Source organism: Bactrocera neohumeralis, chromosome 4 (assembly GCF_024586455.1).
Source record: "Bactrocera neohumeralis isolate Rockhampton chromosome 4, APGP_CSIRO_Bneo_wtdbg2-racon-allhic-juicebox.fasta_v2, whole genome shotgun sequence".
NCBI lineage: Eukaryota > Metazoa > Arthropoda > Insecta > Diptera > Tephritidae > Bactrocera > Bactrocera neohumeralis.
Window position 1 is genome coordinate 41,261,292 of NC_065921.1, and position 6,857 is coordinate 41,268,148.

Sequence of the window (6,857 nt, forward strand, 5' to 3'; positions counted from 1 at the left end):
GAAAAATAATATATAAAAACATAAAATTTCACTTTTTGCACATCTTATATTCCATTTAAATTACTTACCGTTCGAGATCTGTTCCCTCGTTTGGAAATTTAAAAATCGTATTTCCCTCGCTGGATTTCTTCTACATCGTTGTTTTCGGCATTTTTCAATATTTTGTTTTATAATCAGGGGTGTTGTGAAATCAAGTTCAATTGCTTACTGTCAGAATTGCAAACCAATTTTGATTTTCAATGGTGTCACAGAATCTGATTGGATTTTCGTCTTTTCGAACATATGCAAAACCAATATTAATCAGTGTTTACTTATGTGACAAATATGTGTGTTTGAATAAAATTTGAAATAAGTTCGGATCAGCTTTCCTTTTATAGAGGAAGAAAGAAATTATTTTAAACGTAAAATATTAAGGGATCTTAGTAACCCACTTGATGCTCCAAGAGAATCAAACATAGAATTGTATCTTGTATTTACTTGTGTGTTACTTTACGCGCTTACTTTACAGATTCATATCACATTATCGGCTGAATAAAGACGCATTTATTATGGTGTCCACGAAATTGATTTGCAGAAGCTCATCATGCAAGAAATCCAGCAAGACCTACGCGAAAACGACGTCGTGTTTTGGAAGATATCTTCCGTGCTGCATTTGATTACGACCCTTCAATCGACTATAATGTACATGGATATATTGGAATGATGGATGTTATATGCCCACATTGTGAAGCAGCTAAATTCTCGGTGAAACGGCTGGAATGTGTTGCGCTAACGGGAAAATAAAATTGGGAATTTAAACCGCCTCCTGAACCATTACAATCATTAATTTTTGAGACATCACCAGAATCGAAACATTTTTTAAATCATATACAAAAGTACAATTCGTCTTTTCAAATGACTTCTTTCGACGCTACAAAAATTATAAGAGATCAATTTATGCCGACATTTAAGGTCATTGCATGGAATATTTGATGGTTTTTTCCTATAACATTGCAAACATATTACAGATCCAAGGTAAAATTTATCACCTAGCGGGTTCATTGTTACCGCTCCCCGACGCTAACCATTAATTTTTACAAATATACATATTTCATCTTATATATAAAAATGAATCGCAAAATGTGTTGGTAAGCGCATAACTCAAAAACGCCTGGACCAATTTTGCCAATTCTTTTTTTTTAAATGTTCGTTGAGGCTCAAGGATGGTTTTTACGGAAATTTCGAATAATTGCCGGAAAATCCTTAAAAAGAACCCTTTTATTTTTCCCATACAAGAACGCTGTTAGTAACGCTAATGCTAATGCGCTAATGCGCTAATGAACCAATCTTGATGAAATTTTCAGAGGTTGTTCGCTGTGGATCGAGGAAAGTTTAGAAATAAAAAACCGTATGCCTTTCGTGAGGAAAAATCGGAAAATTGGACAAATCAAAAAAAAAGAACTTTTTTTCATAAAAAATTTTTTTTTCAATTTTTTTCCTTTTGTATTTCTATTATTTTAATTGTTCAAATTTGTCATTTGCTTTCTTTATTTCGGCTATTCAAAAAAAAAATTTTGGAAATTATTCAGTGAAAGCATTATGTGTGTTTCACACAAAGTGACCAATTACAGATTGAACTTTGTTACGATGCCACGAATAAGTCGCGCTAATAGTGGTCGGCGTTCTTTTTGGCATCAACATCCATTGGCAGCCAAAGGCACATTACCGAGTACTCCCATGATGCGATGACATACGTGCGGTCACTCAGTAAGCAATTGTCACGATCGTCGTGCTGTGACGACTTTTCAAACAACAGCTGTGATGTCTGATGGACTTTATCTTAAAGCAACGTATGGTATAAATGGTGCTGTTAGATGTACTCTGTTGAGGTGCAAAAAAAAGGTTTGTCGCACGCACACATTCTTCTTCGGATGGTGGATTGGTGGCGGTGGTTACACCAGATCAAATTGATGATATCATTTCTGCGGAAATTCCTGATCCAGAGAAAGACCCAGACCTTGCGGACACTAGAATCCTTTTTCGGTTTGTATGTCAGCATTCAATTTAGAAGAGTGAATATCGAAGTTGACGACACATGGATTTTACTATATTCCCCACTATTTTTTAATTCACATTCAAAAATCATATCAATGTTGAGTATTGTAGTTTGGTGAAGCAACATGGCGGTTATTGGTCTTGAACGATACGGTCGATACGTGAACTGCACTAAAGCGCTTTGTAGGATATTTACTACTGAAATTAATGAACGTTTTCAACCCAGAGAATACGGTACAGCCAGAGGAAACACCGCCAGCAATAAAATTAACATTGACGAGTTTTTTCTCAACTTGCGTCTGTGATCCATTTGCGAGAACATTGCTCTATTCGGAAATATCTTGATATTTTACATGGAATGCATCGTCGAGGAAATAGCAGAAAGCAAGGCTAACCAGTAGATGGACATCCAGGTGTTTTCTCAACTAATGCATTAGGACGAATTTACACAATCCACCTGAAAAACGACGATTGCTTCTTTCTTCGGTTGATATTGATTACTGTACGCTGTTCAACTTCATTTGAGTCATTGCGTAGTGTGAATGGTACGGTGTGTGCAACTTTTTGAGAAGTAAGCCAGCAATTACAATTGCTTGAACATGTTAATCACTGGAATCAAACGATGGACGATGCGATAGCTACTTCGAATACAAATGAACAAGATCGCACACTTTTCGCGATAATCATTTCGACATATCAGCCTTCACAGCCGCGTCAATTATGGGATACGTGCAATAATGATATTGCCGAAGACATTTTATAGTACATCGCTTTCGCTAAGAATTGGAAATGGGTCAATTCCGGTTAATACTTCCGATGGTTCGATATCAATTCCATCTGTCGTTTATCAATTCACGAAAGATGAACTCATTACGAATGTTCGGACATTGGACAAATTATCGTAACTACAATTCCTTAAGTGCACGCACAATGTTAGCTGACAAAAATACTGATGTTGTTGAATTAAACTGAAAGATTCAAAGTCAAATTCTGGGAGACTTCCGCTCATACAAATCGATCGATCGTCTTGACAATGAAGAATTATCCAGAGTTTCTAAATTTATTGGAAAGGCTTGGTATGCCACCGGATCATTTCCGTCTCAAAGTAGGATCTGTCGTTATTATATTTCGCAAATTCGTGCCGAAACTGTGTAATAGAACCCGAACTGATTGTGGCGCAGCTATCGAATACAAGGAGGAAGAATGTTTGATTCCGTTTCCAGTGAAAATTGAATTTGAGATGACAATCAACAGGACACAAGGATAGTCGCATAGTGTGTGGCATAAATTTGGAAACGCTATGTTTAACACACGGCCAGATATACGAGGCGCGCTCACGAGTTGGAAAACCATCTTTTTTGTACACAGGAACCGAAACCAAAAAATGTTTTTATCAAGCTGCGTTACAATGAAAAAAAAAAAAAAAAATTAAATGATAAATTCAACTTTAGTCACGCAGAACAACGGCTGCGGGGCCAGCTAGTTAATTATATATGCAAATCACTTTAAGACTTCTTACGCTTATATTTGCTGCGTAATCCTTTTATTTTCAGTGATACGAGTATATTCACTGCACAAATTTGACTATATTGCACTTATCATTTACCATTTTACACGGATTAGAAGTAGTTGGGTAGATGAGCGGCTCTCTCATTTCTAAGGACAGGAGGGTTGGGCATCTCTTTATCTCTGCTAATCAGTGAACGTGTTTGAGAGAAAAATGACTGCCAATAAAAGAGTTTCGTATCATTTTATCCGTGTCACTTTGATTTTATATTGCTTTTGCGATCGCAACCTTTGTAGAATCATACAATGATCGCAACTAAGTCGACGTTCAAACGATGACTTTTTGCCGTTATTAGCGGCAAGTTCGCTTTTGTTTCACACAGTTCGTTCAAACGGGTCCAAAAACTCGACATTTTCGCTAAAGTTGGTGCGGCTCGGCTACCATAATTTTTTCTTAAATAAATTAATTTCAATTTTATTTTAAATTAAATGATGTTTGAACTAAATGCTTTGCGGTTAACAGAAATAAATAGAATAGTTTATATTTTAAACGACAAAATTTTTTGCTTTGCAGAAGAGGGTAAAAATGAAGAAGATGAAATGATGCATGTATTGGCTTTAGGTGAAGAATGCAGGTACATTCAAGAAGATCACACGTGTCACTTGGAAATCGTTTGATGCTTTTTTGGGTCTAATAAAGGGAGCCGATCTTTTCAACCAAACTCGATCGTGGAAACCCAACTAGCAATTGTGTTGTATCGCTTAGGCTCTAAAGGTGAAGGAGGTACTCTGTCAAAGGTTGCAGGCTTATTTGGAATCAGTAATGGTGGTATCATTCAGGTTAGAATTCGTCAGTTTTCCGCAATATGCATTAACGTATTTATTTATGTTTATAATTTTAGAATTTAACCGAACGCATCTTCAATGCGTTATTAAAATATAAGGACCAGTATTTACTTTGGCCAAATACGGAAGAACGCAACAAGCTCGTTTCTGAAACTTGGAGTGAATTAGATACCTAACTGCGTAGGATACGTGGATGGTACCGAAATTCCATTGGCGGGAAAACCTTTACAAGGTCCGGAAGCGTACTTTTCACGAAAGCACATCTACTCCGTTAAGGCACAAGCCGTGTTCGCATAGATTGCAAATAAGACACTTGCAGATACATTTTTGGGAGAAGGTGAATGGATCGCAGGCGACAGTGCATATAAATTATCTAATACTGTTATAACGCCATTTAGAGAAAATTCTAGAAATTTAACCCCAGTGAAAGGAATTTGTTTAACAAAGTGTTCAGTCGATATAGAACTCAAAATTAACACAGTTTTGGAATGCTGAACGGAAGATTTGGTAGTTTAAAAAGCTTAAGGCTTCAAATCAAAAATGCAAATGGCATAACACATTAATGCGATGATTACTTCGATTACCAATCTGATGAATCGGAGCACGATATTGATGAGTCTTTATCAAGTGCTCGTTCCAATGAAAGGGAGATAAGACGACCAACAATCTTTGAACTATTGATGAATGCAAACAATTAATAAATATTTTAATTTAAAAATCAGTTGCTTTTTTATTTTTTAAAATTCAACTAGAGGACCCGCCCACGCTTCACTGTGGCTGATACATAGATAATACTACAACTACCATCTATATGATTTCTATTAATTGGATTATAACTATTAGTTAATAAGATATAGCATTTTTGTGAAGCAACTTGTGTTAGTTTACAAAAAAATGGATCACAAAGCGTTTCGTGTGTTAATAAAGCATTGCTTTTTGAGAGAAATTACTGTTGAATTTGGGCTCAGGGAAATCCACCGTTGAAAAGATATTTGCTAAGCTGGAAACAGGCGAATTGAGCACCGAGGACAATTATGCTCTAAAGAATAATTATGCTCTAAAGCATAGTTGAAAGGTGCAAAGTTTGTGCCTCGTAAGTTCATAATCCAATAAAAATAACGAATAACTGATTCTGAGGAGTTTTTGAGCGCTCTTTAATCGTAATAAAACCGAATTTTTGCGTCGGTGTGTGACAATAGAAACATAACTCCATCATTTCCCACTGGAGTCCAATCGACTGTCATTCTAGTGGACTGCACATGATGAACCGGTTCTCAGACGTGGAAAGACGAAAAAGTCGGATGGAAAGGTTATGACATCAGTCTTTTTGGATGCACGTGGTATAATACATACTCAACGACTGATTACCGAGCCAGTTATAATTGCACTGCGTATTTGGTTGCAGTTCTTTTCTACTATTACAAATACTTAGCAATGGTATTATTTTTGAAGAAGAATCTGTTTAAAATTATACGCAAATATTCAAATGATTCCTACAAACATGAATTTTGAACAAATACTTATTATTTGAAACATAAATTTTGTATTTATGAGTTGTATTAAATTTTGACATAAAGAGATAAAAGGTATCCTATGGCCTTACCCTGGTTCTAAGCTATCTCCCCAACAAATCGGTTCAGCCGTTCTTGAGTTATAAATGGTGTAACTAACAACATGTTTCTTTTATATACTATATACATATAGATTTCTTTACATATTTTTATAAAAAGTAACATAAATTATTTGACGGTGGACCATTTCACTCAGTTACTATAATTAAAAGAAACTCATTTAGAAAGAGTCGAATTGGAAAAAATGGAACAAGTTATGATATTTTGTCTACTTAAGCTTTTCAGTTTTGAGTTTGAGTAAGGAAATGGGATCAGAACTGCTGTGAGGTCTTTGAGAGTTGTTTTCGGTGTATGTAGATGTGCATGTGCGGACGGACAACCTCATTTGCAGACGGTAGTATAACGAACGGACTGACTAACGAACTCAAAAAACTTGTGTCGGGATCCATCTCTGAACTCAATTCTAAGGCTGAACACTTATGCGATGTTCAAATATCACGTACAGGCCTTCTTTTTATGTACTCTATGACACTGTGAGAATCGCCACTTTCAAGTAGGCGTTTCCACTTAAACGCAGATAAAAACTCCGTTTTTAAATGCCGCATTTGAGTAGGTCTTTTTATTTGCCCTTCTGACCATCGTAATGTTTCCATTTGTACGTAAACGTTTTTTTTTTTTTATTAAATAATCAATTCAGTTATGCATATTAATAAAATAAGTATATAATTTCTGTGGACATTTGGAAAACCCACTTAAGTCTAAAACCCAAATTTTACAGGAGAGCGAAAAAACACATTTAACTGTTAACAAAACTTTTGTTAATACATATTAAAAAGAAATAGGACCATTACATAAAAGGGTCATGATTTCTTATGATTTTCCAGTTAACTATCTTCGACC